A 16,979-nucleotide genomic window follows, 5' to 3' on the forward strand; every position below is an offset into this window, starting at 1 on the left:
AAGATGCGAGAGAAATCTCTTTATGCTTCGAATGAATACCTGGCAGCAGTAGACGTTGTTCTTCGTGCTGCAAGAGATATCTTTCGAACTAAGGAGATAGCTTTACTTGCTCCGCAAGTAATGTTACCTTTTTTTAGCAAAACATAGTGGGGTAAACCCCCACTGTAACTCTGATTTTCATTAATAAGGTTATAATGTTACATCAACTGTACAAAAGAGCTTGAATAAACAAGGAAATCTACAAGTAGTCCAGCCAGCTCTGCATGCCTTCCTTCAAACTAGGTTTTGCTTTTTTTTATAATCATGTCAAAGTGCTATTTGAAAGTGCTGATACAGTATGCCATATTCTTTTCCTTGTGATCAAATATGATATTGTTCCTGTGTTTCCATAAGCTCCAGCAGCCAGCAATCAAACATTCCTTGTAGCAATTAATGTTGTTGTGTCTCCTACCATCCAACAACATTTCTAGAAGATCATAATCTCTATTCCATTGAATACCAATATTCATCCAGAAATTCTGACTGAAATCACAGCTGAAAAAGGTGCATCAAATGTTCATTGGCCTCATCTTCACATAAGACACATGTGGTGGTTTGGATATGAAAAAAAATCTGGTGAGGAGATCTCTAGTGTTAAGCCTATCCTACAGGAGCAGCCAGCAAAAAACTTTTGCTTGGGTAATGTAGAGGATTTCTGTATCCATTGGAAAGGTTTTGGGGCATCCATAGGATTGCCAATGTATTCCAAATATATTCTTTTGTTAGAATATTTCGCCACCCCAATAGAATTGCCAAGAGTCTGGTTGATCATGGTTCTCTCTGTCATTGATTAGAGCTCTTAATTGAATACTTTACTGAATAGCAATGGTTGACATTGGCAGATGAAACATCTCATAGAAATTGTCGTAGCTAAGACTACTTGCCTCCTCTAGTGTGGTGTGTGCATTTTTTGCATAGGAGAATAATTGTGCCATCATGCTAATCAAAGGTTGAGAGCACCATTTGTCAGACCATAGTTTAATGGTATTACCTGAACCAGCAGAGCAGACAGTCAATTGTTTAAAGTTCTCCAGAATGGAGCAACAGTCCCTCCACCAGAAGGATCCCACTCTTGTAGGGAAACATGGTAATTCACCATTAGCATAGTAATTATTCCAAATCAATATAACCCAGGGGATGTCATGATTATTGAAGAATTTGTAAAGGAATTTGGTGAGAAGGTCTTTGTTTTGCATTCTGAGATCAAGTACACCTAGACCTCCAGCTTTTTTGGTGAGACATACCTTATCCTATTTAACTAGGCAATTACCATGCTTGTTAATTCCTTTACCATACCAAAGAAAACTCCTACCAGATTTTTCAAAGTGGTCCAGAATACTGAATGGCACTCTAATGAAGCACAAGTAATGTTACCGTTGTGCTCAACATCCGACCGTTGGACTCGTGTTGTTCGGTCATTGGCTGCTCCACATGTCCAATTTGGTCATTTCCCTTCAGGGAAGGCTGCGGCTATAAATAGCCACCCCGCTCCAACATTGTTCGTTGGCTGTTCCGATTAAGATTTGTGAGAAGATTGATTGAGCATCCCCTCTCTGAGTGATTTGAGTTTAAGATCCACCGAGTGAAAAATCAAGATCCCAAACTTAGACAGTGGTTGAGCATCACAGTAGTTATGAGTTAGAGTTCTTGTACCTATTACTCTTGAGAGTTGCACACTCTCTAGATGGATAGGTGTCGGCTCGAGTGTTGAAGAGTTGTTGTCTTCACCGAGCTAGATCTTCAACAACCAAGAGTGATTGTGGTTTGTGAAGGTCGACCGAAGGTTTGGAGATCGCCAACAAGTATCTACCACAAGTGAAATCAACTAGAGTCTGATCACCTCTGACTTGAAGGAGAATAGGGCGAAGAGAGTTTATCTTCTAAATCACAACCCCTCCAACCAGACGTAGTCATTTCGCAGAAGGGCAAACTGGTCTACCAAATCCATCTGTCTCCATCGAGCACCACTGGTTCTATGTACTTTACTGCATACTTTCAGCAGTTTACTTTTGTGCTTTGTGATGATAGTTTATCTGATCTGGTTATGACTGTTGCATATCACTCGTATCAATCATTTCTATCGTTCCCATCTGATTATCTTTCATTGCTTATCTTGATGCATTCCTATCATTCAATGTGGCCAACAAGCTTCTGAGCACTCTTGATTCAACCTTCGATCCCATCGTAGCTGAAATCGACATGCCTATGAAGAACTTCACTATGTAGAGGTCATGACGCTGTTGTCTATTCATGAAGAAACGATGGAACTAGAAAATGCAGATCAAGAATCTTATTCGCAAAGTGAAGGAGAAATTCTCTCACATTATGGCAGTTCACAAGAAGAAGAAGAAGAAGAAGAAGATGTCGAGAATCAACACACTATCACAAGGGGACTCGGGATGCTCACAAAAAGGCTAATGGATCTCAGAAGACAAAAATTGTGCCTCACGAATGATGACGAATTTGACTTGTCTGAATCATCAAGAAAATTACCTCCGAAAGAAATGAAGTTCTTTAAGTGCAAAAAATTCGGTCATCTCATAGCAGATTGTCCTAGCTTGGAAGGAAAACCTAGTAACAGATGGAAATATCTTCACTGCCATGGATTCACTTGAATGGATCATCATACTAAGCTCTTGAAAAAAATGAATCTTCCTCATCCTCTTTGACGAGACCAGTCACTAACGTGAAAACAAGAGCAACCATCGAATCAAACATGAAGAGAATATCATAGCTAAATAGAGCATGTGCTGATATGACCCTGGAATCTGAAGATGAGACTTCCGAATCAGAATCAGAAGATGAAGAGCTTCACAGAAAGATAGGAAGAAGCAATGCGTTCATTGCTTATGGATCATCTGAGAAATCATTCGAGTCAGACACTGATGATGATGCTTCAAGTGATGACGAACCTATCGTATCCTGTCTCATGGCAAAAACCTCAAAGGATCAGGTATCAGCAAAACATAAAAAATCTATGAGTGAATATTCTCCCGAATACATTGCCTATGCTAAACTGGTGAAGATTGCTAAATCTCAACAAGATGAACTTGAAATACTTGAGAACAATCTTAGGAAAACCGAGGGATTACTGGTCGAAGAGTTGAAGAATAATCAAGAGTTGATCGAAAAGCATGATGCTTTTTCTTCAACCATAGATGATCTTTCCAACCGATATGATTCCCTTATAGTTGACTACGAGAGTTTGTCAGATGAACTCCTTAACATGAATCAAGAACTCGAGTCACTGAACAGTCTCATAATGTGTTAGCGAAAGAAAATGCTTCTCTCTTCCCCGAGCAATCCAATCGGCTTCCTGATGATTTTGTACCTCCCATGGTTACAATGTCTAGAACGATGCAATGCTGACTCTAATGCTGAATCTTCTAATGTTATCATCAAGAAAATTGCAACTACTATGAATGATATCTCTAACCCCTCTCCCAAGGAATTTGTTGCTCTCTCTGATGAAAAATTGCAGATTAAAAAACTTGCTTGAGACAGGAATGCTAAACTTCCTTAAAGGGCATCCGACTCTTTGTGATGTGCTCAAGAAGTCCATACTGCACAAAAACCCTCGAAAGGAAGGTTTGGGTTTCGAAAGAAAACTCAACGTTGATGGAACTTACTGGACTCCTGAGCAGTATCCACGAACGAGTTGGGTTCTTGCCAGAAGTAGAACTCTCGAACCTGCAACTCTATCCGGATATGACTCACCCATTTCTGTTGTTTCAGATGAGTCTGATGACTCAAACTACAAACTCTTCAAACAACATAATGTTAAGATATTTGCCCGATATGTTGGGACTAATTGCAGGTCTGGTTCACCCAAGAAGCAAATCTGGGTGAAGAAGTGTATTATTGAAAGTCTATGTGTCACTGCTAACTTGAACTTGCAAAATGATTCTCTTCTAGGAAATGGTTATTATTCATAGATTGACACTAAAACTTCCTCGAAAGGATATCAATCAAACATTCGACAGAAGGAGTACATGCATAGCTCCTCAAATCATTATACTCATGTCTCTAGAAATAACTTTGATGCATATTCATATGATTACTCTCGAAATGCACAGGTGAAAGAGCAATCATGCCCTTACATCATGTTTTGATGTTGATGACAATATACATGTAGGGGACTAACAATGGTTGTCAAGTTAATCTCAGGTGCTAGTCCCCGGTTCATCAAAGTGTGTGGATCAAGAGCATACAAAATGATTGTACTCAAGGATGAAGCATAAAAATTGATTTCTTATTTGTTTTCTTGAGTATAGGATCCCGCACTATTAAGAGAGGATCGATACGGTTAGTTAAAGGATTGATCTTGCTACAAACCTCCTTGCCATACATGCACATGCTAAAACCTTCATGTTTCTGCCTCTTGGCTTCCGGATGTCCGGGCTTCATGCCGGATGTCCGGGCCTCACACCGGATATCCGGCCTAGCCATCCAGAGAGCACTTTTGTGCTGTGCTGCATGTCGGATGTCCGGTTATACCCCGGATGTCTGGGCCTTCCTCATACGCCGGATGTCCGGCCTCTACTACCCGTGGAACAACTGAGGTTCTGTAACCTTTTAGTGATCACGCCGTATGTCCGGCCATCTGCCGGATATCCGGGCCCTCCTGATATGCTGGATGTCCGGGCTTGGCCCCCGGATGTCCGGCCCCTCTGTTTTCTGTTCTGTTTCTGGTCCTCGTACCCTGCCAGGTCGGATGTCTGGCCCCGTGCCCGGATGTCCGGCCTACTCATTCACTTACACTTCAACGACCATATTTGTGCTCACACTATATATAGCCCTTCTTCCCCACGGGAGAGGGTTGACCATTCACTTTGAACAAACCCTAGAACACATTTCACTCTCTCTCTCACTTCTCCACACTAAATCATAGATCCCCAAGGGATTTGAGAGCATTTGAGAGGAGTTGTCCGATCAAGTGATAGATCCACTCCTTCCCCTTCTTTGCACCTAAGGAATTTGTGATTTGAGCAAGTCTTGAGCTCTTCCCCATCGTTCTTGTTACTCTTGGAGGTTGGAGACTCCTAGGCGGTAGGAGTCTTTCGGAGAGGAATCGACCATTGTGATTACCCCCGAAAAAGTTTGTGATGGTTTGGAGACCACCCCAAGGTCTACGACTAGTGGTTGAGAAACGCCTCTGTGGTGTTGTCTCAAAGGGAGAATAGGGCGAGCCTTCGTGGCGTTGGTGTGGCTTCATGGTAACATCCACCTCTCTAACGGTGATGTAGCTTCCCTCCAAGGAAGTGAACATCGGCATACATCCTTGTCTCCCGGAGTTGCGGGTATCCCTAACCCTAACTCTCTACTTGTGGTTACTTGTTTCTTAGCTCTTACTCATTTCATATTGTGCTTGCTTACTTACATACTTCTGATACTTGTTTATCTTGCTTAGCCCTTAGCATCACACTTGCAATTGTTAGGCTCACTTTCATATTCCGCATTATTGCCTAAAATTGCTAAGTAATAATTAAAATTTGTTGGTGTACCTATTCACCCCCCTATAGGTCCATCTCGACCCTTTTCAATTGGTACCAGAGCCTCGTTCTCTATTCTTGTGGCTTAACCGCCCTAGAGCAAGATGAACTCCGATGGGACTCCCCTCGTTGCAGATCCGAACAATATGGGCGCGGCTTCCAGGGAAGCCAAGTCCTTCACTTCAGAGGATCTGGAACGAGCTCTTGCTAAGCAAAAGGAGGAGCATGATGTGTCTCTTGAGGCCTTGGTCCAAATGAGGCTAGCCACACTAACCACGATGCTTGCACCACTTTCTGGTGGTGCGGCCTCGAGGCCAGCTGTGCCTACTCCTTCAATTGGCCAACAACCTCCTATCAATGTGTTACGCCCTCGATGCGGCTATATCCCCCACGTGTCAAAGCACGACTTAGAGGCATAATCGCATTGAAAGCAATGTCGCAAGTGAGGTAATCTTCACACAACCCATGTAATACATAAGGGAAAGAGATACATAGTTGGCTTACAATCGCCACTTCACACAATTACATGAATAAAGCATTACATCAACCAGATACAATCAATGTCCGACTACGGAACCAAAATAAAAGAAGAACCCCAAATGCGACACGGTCCCCGATCGACCCCAACTGGGCTCCACTACTGATCAACTAGAACGAAATGACACAAAGGACAAGATCTTCATCGAGCTCCTCCTGAGCTTTGTTGCATCATCTGCACGGACTCATCGGCACCTGCAAGCTGGTTTTGGAAGTATCTGTGAGTCACGGGGACTCAGCAATCTCACACCCTCGCGATCAAGACTATTTAAGCTTATGGGTAAGGTAAAAGGTATGAGGTGGAGCTGCAGCAAGCGACTAGCATAATATGGTGGCTAACATACGCAAATGAGAGCGAGAAGAGAAGGCAAAGCACGACCGAGAAGCTATGATCAAGCAGTGATCCTAGAACAACCTGCGTCAAGCATAACTCCAACACCGTGTTCACTTCCCGGACTCCGCCAGAAAGAGACCATCACGGTTACACATGCAGTTGACTCATTTTAATTAAGTTAAGGTTCAAGTTGTCTACAACCGGACATTAACAAATTCCCATCTGCCCATAACCGCGGGCATGGCTTTCGAAAGTTCAAATCCCTACAGGGGAGTCCCAACTTAGCCCATGACAAGTTCTCACGGTCAACGAAGGAATAGACCTTCTAGCGGGAAGACCCGATCAGACTCGGAATCCTGGTTACAAGACATTTCGACAAGGTAAAACTAAACCAGCAACACCGCCCGAATGTGCCGACAAATCCCGATAGGAGCTGCACATATCTCTTTCTCAGGGCACACTCAGATTGTCTAAACTTCCGATAGGCTAGCCCAGAGTTGCCCCTGGTGGCCACCTGCGGCTGACAGTTTGGACCAACACTCAGAGGAGCACTGGCCCGGGGGGGGGGTCAAAATAATGATGACCCTTGAGTCTGCAGAACCCAAGGGAAAGAAAAAGGCTAGGTGGCAAATGGTAAAACCAAGGTTGGGCATTGCTGGAGGAGTTTTATTCAAGGCGAACTGTCAAGGGGTTCCCATTATCACCCAACCGTGTAAGGAACGCAAAATCCGGGAACATAACACCGATATGACGGAAACTAGGGCGGCAAGAGTGGAACAAAACACCAGGCATAAGGCCGAGCCTTCCACCATTTACCAAGTATATAGATGCATTAATTAAGTAAAAGATATTGTGATATCCCAACAAGTAAACATGTTCCAACAAGGAACAACATCTCCATGTTCCAACAAGGAACAAACTTCAATCTTCACGTGCAACTAACAACGCTATAAGAGGGGCTGAGCAAAGCGGTAACATAGCCAAACAACGGTTTGCTAGGACAAGGTGGGTTAGAGGCTTGGTTCAACAATATGGGAGGCATGATAAGCAAGTGGTAGGTATCGCAGCGTAGGCATAGCAAAAGAGCGAGCAACTAGCAAGCAAAGATAGAAGTGATTTCGAGGGTATGGTCATCTTTCCTGAAATCCCGCAAGGAAGAAGAACGAGTCCATGAAGAAGACAAACGGACGTAGTCGAACGGGTCCTCACAATCACGACGTTACCGGAACCAACCCGAAGAAGCAACACCGGAAAGAAGCACACAACATAGTAAACAACCACCACATAATCATGGCATGATGCACAAACAAGTATGATGCATGTCCGGTTTAAAGAAGCATGGCATGGAAAAGTGCAACAAACAACACTACAAATTAAGTGGAGCTCAATATGCAACGGGTTGCATATTGACGGAACACCACATCAATTATTTAGTTCTCTCTCGGTTATGTACTCACCAATATTCAATGTTGTTAAACATGGCAAGAAGTGAGGCATAACAAAACTACACAATCTAAGCAATTTAAATGGGGCCGAAACCATCAAACAACAATTCTGGTAAATCCCCATATGCATTTAGCAATTTGGTGCAACAACAATTTTAAACATATTAAATGTTGTTATCATGATGCGGATGGCATGTTCAAGTTTATGCAATTTTATTAAAAGTTGACAAGAGCATTAAGAAGCATTTGTCATCGTGGCGGAAACAAAAGGGGTGCCACAGCAACGATAACGAAACGGTGCCACGGCAACGTTCCGGTTCCGGTAACTCGAGTGAGATACCGATGCAAAGGAGAAGTGTGCGGATGCGTGCAAAAGATGGTGGGGCGCTCCCGGATTCCGGGTGTCCCACGAGACGACGGTAACAAGGAAAAAGAGGGGCAACGTGCATTGACAATTCGAACACGGTTCGAACATGAGCATCTCAAACATCGCAAGCATTCGATCACGGATGTCGTCTCGGGGTTATACCTTCGAAGCATGCATTATCGGAGGGGTTTGAGTTTGATGCGGTGTAGGGGAAGTAGACGTTCCGCGACGGTAGTCGAAGTAGTTGTTCTCGTTTTGTAGTTGTTCGGGGTCACGACACGGAACTTGACGTACACGGGGTCTTCAGCGATGGTCGTGGTACATGTTTCATAGACGTTCGGGCGGCGGTAGTGGGACACATTTTCGTAGAGGGACTTGACGAAAAGCACGTCGGCGGTAGAGGTACAGACGTTCTTGGGGTACTTGTTGGTCCGGTCTTGACGGTCTCGTTTTGCAACGGTAGTCATACTAGTCTGCGGTAGTGGAACTTGGTGCATCCAAGGTCGTCGGGCGTAATGGTACACATGTCATCGGAGTACTTGGTCTCTCGTGTAACTCCAAGGTTCGTTGTGTAAGCATACACAGGTCTTTGGTGAAGGTAGCTGTACATGCCCGTAGATGAACTTGCCGGGTCTTCGACGTCTTGGTACCTGGCGTCCTTCGACCTTGAGAGAAAAGAAACCGAATAGCGATGGTGCATGATGGGAGGGTCCTGCAGCAACAGGAGGTCGAAAGGCGAAGCGGCAGCAAGACGAAGTGAGGTCGGCGTCGGACTTGGCGTGGAGCATGGGAAATAGAGCATCTAGAGACTGGAGAGGTCCTGGACTTCGGGTGCGTGATGCCACAGGGAGGAGGCGAGACCTCGTCGGCACATGGAGAGGGTTGGGTCGGCGGGGCCAGATCGGCCGGCGAGGTGCCTTGGGATGTCGAGGTGGCGGAGGTCACGGGATCGAGCACTAGGCTTGAGGTGCAGGAGGAACCCAGGCGGCGACGAGGATGGCCGGCGGCGAGGCAGCACTTGACGGCGGAGGGCGACGCGAGGCGGAGGAGGAGCGGTGGCGCTACAGGCTCGCGACGAGGGAGGAGATCCGGCGGGGGTGCGAGGGAGCTAGGCGGCGGCCTGCTGGGTCCGGCGAGGGCGATGGGGCGCGCTGGCGATGCAGGGGAAAACCGAGCGCGGGGGCGAGCGAGGGGGTCCGCTCCTGGCGATGTCTGCGAGTGCGTGCGGTGGAGGGAGATGAGGGAGAGGGAAATTGAGAGGAGAACAAGGGATTGAGCGGGCTAGGGTTAGGATTAGAGATGTCCTTAGCTGGGCCTTAGGCTTAGAGGCCGGCTGGATCCGGGTGGGCCGCGGGGAAGGAAATGGGCCTAGAGAGCTCGCGGGGAAGGCCTTGGCTGGCAGCGGGAAGGCTATTGGTTGGCCGGCCTAGCGCTGCTACTATTGTCTCTTTTCTTTTACATTTCTTCAGACAGAAATACAAAAGAAAAGAGCAGGGGAAAAAGGAGATGTGTATGAGAATTATAAAAAATATCCTCATGACCCTGAATTCATGCCCTATTTGATAAAATTGGTTTGGACATTTTTAGAGGTCGAAAAATAAAACAAGTTTAATTATGATTCAAACTTGAGGCATTTTTGAACCTAGCCAAAACAACTCCAAAGGATTTGAAATTTGACAGAGAGGGTTTAGGCATGGAGAACTAGCACCAGGAAAAGAATGAACATTAATGGAGGAGGAGGAAAAGGACACTTGCCAAAATGAAAGAAATAAGAAGGAAGGAGGAGGGCAAGATGGCACTTGCAAAAAGAAATAAAAGAGAAGGAAGGAAGGTGGTGATGCATGGATCTCACATGGGGCATGCAACAAAATGTCATGCATGAAATGATGCAATGCAAAAATATGCAATGATGAATGCAACAAGCTAAACAAATCACACAAAGAAAACCCGGAAACCCCGGAAGGCAACTGGAGCTCCGGTCTTGAGGCGTCACACAATGAACACTCCAGTGTTCCTTGGCTTTATGCAAGACCTAAAATAGAGTAACCTAAGTATAACCCTCAAGGCTAACCTCCTTTACCTGATGAATCTACCAATTTTTCTTTGTGGAGAGTTGCTATGCAGGATCATCTTCGATATGGAAATGGTGAAATATTGGAGATCTTGGAGTATGGCTACCAAGATGTTGACCCAAATAGTCTTACACCAAGAGAGACATATGACAAGAATCTCAACGACACAGAAACCATGTGCATAATAAGAGGTATGACTGACAAGCAAAGGAGACCATACATACATATCACAAGTGCCAAGGAATTATGGGATACCATTGTGAGAACCAAGACCGGTACCTCCACTCTCCGGCTTACTCAATATGAAATTGCCAAGGGGCAATTGCAAAACTTTTGTATGGAGAAAGGTGAATCTCCAAAGCAACTTCTTGAGCGTCTCATGACCCTCACCGCCGACATCGAGTCATGTGAATGTGACAAGACACAAGATGGATTCAACTTTACTAAGAGATTTCTCGTGGATAAGTTGCTTCACGCTCTTGCTCCGTATCATCATCAAATGGTGTGGGACATAAGACAACACCATGGATTCAAAGAAATGACTCTGAATGACATCATATCCACCTTCCAACTATTTGAAGAGTCAAAGGCATGCTACAAAACATCTTGCCATGCATGGTACCCCAGCATCAAAAATCAATCTTGCACTGAAGGCCAAGCATGTATGTGAAGAAGAGCAAAGTGAAGACGAAGAAGAAGATGATGATGAAGATGGTGATGAGATTGAATCTGATGAGGGCCCTTCATATGAAGACATGGCTCTCTTTGTCAAGAAGTTTAGCGCAAGAAAATTCAAAGGAAGATTCCAGAAGAAGAAAGTGAGAAAATGCTACAACTGTGAAGAAACCAACCACTTCTCCAACGAGTGCCCTTATGAGAAGAAAGAAGATAAACCAAGGTTTCCCAAGACCTTTCCCAAGAAGAAGTTGCCAAATCCTTTGAACTCCAAGCTCAAGAAGAGAGATGGGAAAGCAATGGTTGCTCAAGAAGAATCTGATCCGGATGATGTTAGTGGTGTTGCCGGAGTTGCTCAAGATTCTCAAAACACGTCGAGGCTAGTCAACAAGAGTGGTGATGTTGTCACCTACAACTACATGAAGGACTACAAGGGCAACGCTCACAAGTGCCGAATGGCAAAGGCCGTGATAGAAGATGAAGAGGACCAAAGCTCACCTGAGAAGGTCAAGGTAACCCCACGATCAAATCCTCCTATTTTCACTCCTCTTACTCCTAGTGATGAGTATCTTGATGCGGAGGATAGTTATGAGGAAGATGATATAGATGATCCTATGCTTGCTAAAGTAAATAATTTCATGTGCTCCCTCAAAGGAAAGAAGCCCGCTATGTTTCGTATGCTTATGGAGATGGTGAATAAGCACACCATCACCATTAAGGAACTCGAAACCCTCGTCACCGAGGAAAAGGAAAAATATGAAATCCTTGAGCGGAAAGTCCAATATGAGGAAGCACGAAATGATGAACTATGCTTGAAAATTGGTGCAAACATTGATGTTCATACTAAAGATCTTGCCTCCTTGAAAAAGGCTAATGACTCTTGTGAAGAGTTGATGAATGATAAAAGTAAGCTTATGAAGTTTCATGCTTCTCTCTCTAAGAATTGTGAGCTCCTATCCATGTCACTTAAGACTAAGGAAGAAGATCTCACCCTCCTTACTAAGAGTTTTGAGACGCTCAAGCTTACTTATCTTGAAACCCTAGCCAAGGCTTACTCTTCTCCTATTATCAATGCTGATGCTTGTACTACTAACTCTAGTAGTGATCTAGCATCTATTCTTGAGGAGAATCGCTTTCTCAAGGATCAATTTGAGAAAGGTATCATGACATGTGCTCAAGGACAAAAGAACCTCAATGAGGTATTGAGCCAAAACAATGAGGTGTTTGCCAAAGAGGGGCTCGGGTTTGACCCAAGCACAAGCAAGAAGAAGACGTCCTCTCAAAAGTGCACCACCCCTCTAAAAGAAACATTTGTTTGAGAAGGGAACAAGGAGAAAGGTAAGGTTGTTAGTGGGAAGGCCACAAGGGGCATGCCCACTCTCAACAAGCCAAAAGAATTCATGCCTCCATCTTATGCACTTTGTAAGACTAAAGATGGAGAAGTTTATGCTAAGTTTATTGGTCCTCGAAATGCATTTCGGTTTTATGCTATTTGGGTCCCTAAGACCCTTGTGACTAACTTGAGAGGTCCCATTGCAAAATGGGTGCCTCTAACCAAGTCATAATTGTGTGTAGGTTGCTTTCTCCGGTGGAGTAAAATGGGTGATTGACAGTGGATGTACCAACCATATGACCGAAGATAGCAAATTGCTCTACGATTTCATGGAAGCTATTCAACCATTTATGAGCATTATGTTTGGTCGAGGATCAAAAGGACATGTACTCAGGTTGGGAAAGGTGGCTATCACAAATGACATGTCTCTTGCAAATGTCATGCTTGTCCAATCCCTTAAATACCATTTGCTTTATGTTCGCCAATTGGCTTCTGTTGGTTATGATACACTCTTTGGACTAACGGATGTGAAAGTCTTTAAGAGAGATACTCTCGAGGTGGCCTTTGTTGGAGAGTTGGATGGCAACCTTTACACGGTTGATTTCTCGAAAGAGAGCACATTCCATGCAACTTGTCTAATGGCCAAGGCCGACAAGGGGTGGCTATGGCATCATCGGCTAGCCCATGTCGGCATGAGAAATCTTCAAGATCTCTTAAAGGGTAATCACATCCTTGGACTAACCAATGTCTCTTTTGAGAAAGATCGTGTGTGTAGTGCATGCATAGCCGGGAAGCAACATCAATCAAAGCACCCACCCAAGAATATTGTGTCTACTTCAAGGCCTTTGGAGCTCCTTCATGTGGATCTTTTTGGGCCTCCTTCATGGGATAGTGTTGCTGGGAAAAAGTATGGGCTTGTCATTGTTGATGATTACTCAAGATATACATGGGTCTTCTTCCTCAAGTCCAAAGACAAGACAAAGATCACCTTCATTGATTTTGCCAAACAAGCACAATGCAAGTTTGACAAAGAAATCTTGGCAATACGAAGTGATAATGGGTCTGAGTTCAAGAACTACACCTTGGAATAATTTCTTAGTGGTGAAGGGATTTAACATCAATATTCAGCTCCATACACTCCCCAACAAAATGGTGTAGCAGAAAGGAAGAACCGCACACTTGTGGAGATGGCAAGGTCCATGTTGGATGAATACAAGTAGCCACATAGTTTTTGGGTCGAGGCTATCAACACCGCAAGACATGCATCAAACCGGCTCTTCCTCCACACTATATTGGAAAAGACTCCATATGAGCTCCTAACTGGGAACAAACCAAATGTCAAGTACTGCTACCTCTTGAGCACGCGTTGGTTTTCCCTTGAAGAGGAAAGGGTGATGCAGCAAAGTAGCGTAAGTATTTCCCTCAGTTTTTGAGAACCAAGGTATCAATCCAGTAGGAGGCTACGCGCGAGTCCCTCGCACCCGCACAAAACAAATAAATCCTCGCAACCAACGCGATAAGGGGTTGTCAATCCCTACACGGTCACTTACGAGAGTGAGATCGGATAGATATGATAAGATAATATTTTTGGTATTTTTATGATAAAGATGCAAAGAAAAAAAAGGCAATGAAAATATGATGAAGATAGACCCGGGGACCATAGGTTTCACTAGTGGCTTCTCTCAAGAGCATAAGTATTTTACGATGGGTGAACAAATTACTGTTGAGCAATTGACAGAATTAAGCATAGTTATGAGAATATCTAGGTATGATCATGTATATAGGCATCACGTCCAAGACAAGTAGACCGACTCCTGCCTGCATCTACTACTATTACTCCACACATCGACCGCTATCCAGCATGCATCTAGAGTATTAAGTTCATAAGAACAGAGTAACGCCTTAAGCAAGATGACATGATGTAGAGGGATAAATTCATGCAATATGATAAAAAACCCCATCTTGTTATCCTCGATGGCAACAATACAATACGTGCCTTGCTGCCCCTACTGTCATTGGGAAAGGACACCGCAAGATTGAACCCAAAGCTAAGCACTTCTCCCATTGCAAGAAAGATCAATCTAGTCGGCCAAACCAAACTGATAATTTGAAGAGACTTGCAAAGATAACCAATCATACATAAAAGAATTCAGAGAAGATTCAAATATTGTTCATAGATAAACTTGATCATAAACCCACAATTCATCGGTCTCAACAAACACACCGCAAAAGAAGATTACATCGAATAGATATCCACAAGAGAGGGGGAGAACTTTGTATTGAGATCCAAAAAGAGAGAAGAAGCCATCTAGCTAATAACTATGGACCTGTAGGTCTGAGGCGAACTACTCACACTTCATCGGAAGGGCTATGGTGTTGATGTAGAAGCCCTCCGTGATCGATGCCCCCTCCGGCGGAGCTCCGGAACAGGCCCCAAGATGGGATCTCGTGGATACATAAAGTTACGATGGTGGAATTAGGGTTTTGGCTCCATATCTGATCGTTTGGGGGTACGTAGGTATATATAGGAGGAAGAAGTACGTTGGTGGAGCAACAGGGGGCCCACGAGGGTGGAGGGCGCGCCTGGGGGGGGGGGGGGGTAGGCGCGCCCCTACCTTGTGGCCTCCCTGTTGGTTGCTTGACGTAGGGTCCAAGTCTCCTAGATCTTGTTCGTTTCAAAAATCACATTCCCGAAGGTTTCATTCCGTTTGGACTCCGTTTGATATTCCTTTTCTTCGAAACCCTAAAATAGGCAAAAACAACAATTCTGGGCTGGGCCTCCGGTTAATAGGTTAGTCCCAAAAATAATATAAAAGTGTATAATAAAGCATAATAGTGTCCAAAACAGTAGATAATATAGCATGGAGCAATCAAAAATTATAGATACGTTGGAGACGTATCAAGCATCCCCAAGCTTAATTCCTGCTCGTCCTCGAGTAGGTAAATGATAAAAACAGAATTTTTGATGTGGAATGCTACTAGGTATAATTTCAATGTAATTCTTCTTAATTGTGTCATGAATATTCAGATCCGAAAGATTCAAGATAAAAGTTTAATATTGACATAGAAATAATAATACTTCAAGCATACTAACTAAGCAATCATGTCTTCTCAAAATAACATGGCCAAAGAAAGTTCATCCCTACAAAATCATATAGTTTAGTCATGCTCCATTTTCGTCACACAAGAATGCTCTCATCATGCACAACCCCGATGACAAGCCAAGCAATTGTTTCATACTTTAGTAATCTCAAACTTTATAAACCTTCACGCAATACATGAGCGTGAGCCATGGATATATCACTATGGGTGGAATAGAGTATAATGATGGGGGTTATGTGGAGAAGACAAAAAAGGAGAAAGTCTCACATCAACGAGGCTAATCAATGAGCTATGGAGATGCTCATCGATTGATGTTAATGCAAGGAGTAGGGATTGCCATGCAACGGATGCACTAGAGCTATAAATATATGAAAGCTCAACAAAATAAACTAGTGGGTGTGCATCCAATTTTCTTACTCACGAAGACCTACGGCACTTGAGGAGGCCCATTGTTGGAATATACAAGCCAAGTTCTATAATGAAAAATTCCCACTAGTATATGAAAGTGACAAGACAAGAGACTCTCTATCATGAAGATCATGGTGCTACTTTGAAGCACAAGTGTGGAAAAAAGATAGTAGCATTGTCCCTTTTCATAATTTTTTGGGGTCTTCTTTTTTTTATTTGGCCTTTCTCCTTTTTATTTATTTGGGACAATGCTCTATTAAATGATGATCATCACACTTCTATTTATTTACAACTCAATGATTACAACTCGATACTAGAACAAGGTACGACTCTATATGAATGCCTCCGGCGGTGTACCGGGATATGCAATGAATCAAGTGTGACATGTATGAAAAATTATGAATGGTGGCTTTTCCACAAATACGATGTCAACTACATGATCATGCAAAGAAATATGACAATGATGAACGTGTCATGATAAACGGGATGGTGGAAAGTTGCATGGCAATATATCTCAGAATGGCTATGGAAATGCCATAATAGGTAGGTATGGTGGCTGTTTTGAGGAAGATATAAGGAGGTTTATGTGTGAAAGAGCGTATCATATCACGGGGTTTGGATGCACCGGCGAAGTTTGCACCAACTCTCAATGTGAGAAAGGGCAATGCACGGTACCGAAGAGGCTAACAATGATGGAAAGGTGAGAATGCGTATAATCCATGGACTTAACATTAGTCATAAATAACTCACATACTTATTGCAAAAATTTACAAGTCATCAAAAACCAAGCACTACGTGCATGCTCCTAGGGGGATAGATTGGTAGGAAAAGACCATCGCTCGTCCCCGACCGCCACTCATAAGGAAGACAATCAAAGAACACCTCATGTTTCAAATTTGTTACATAACGTTTACCATACGTGCATGCTACGGGACTTGCAAACTTCAACACAAGTATTTCTCAATTTCACAACTACTCAACTAGCACAACTTTAATATCACTACCTCCATATCTCAAAACAATCATCAAGCATCAAAGTTCTCTTAGTATTCAAAACACTCATAAGGAAGTTTTTACTAATCTTGAATACCTAGCATATTAGGATTATTTAAGCAAATTACCATGCTATTTAAGACTCTCAAAATAATCTAAGTGAAGCATGAGAGATCAATAGT

Source organism: Triticum urartu, chromosome 1A (assembly GCF_056163025.1).
Source record: "Triticum urartu cultivar PI428250 chromosome 1A, HENAU_Tu73, whole genome shotgun sequence".
Lineage (NCBI taxonomy): Eukaryota > Viridiplantae > Streptophyta > Magnoliopsida > Poales > Poaceae > Triticum > Triticum urartu.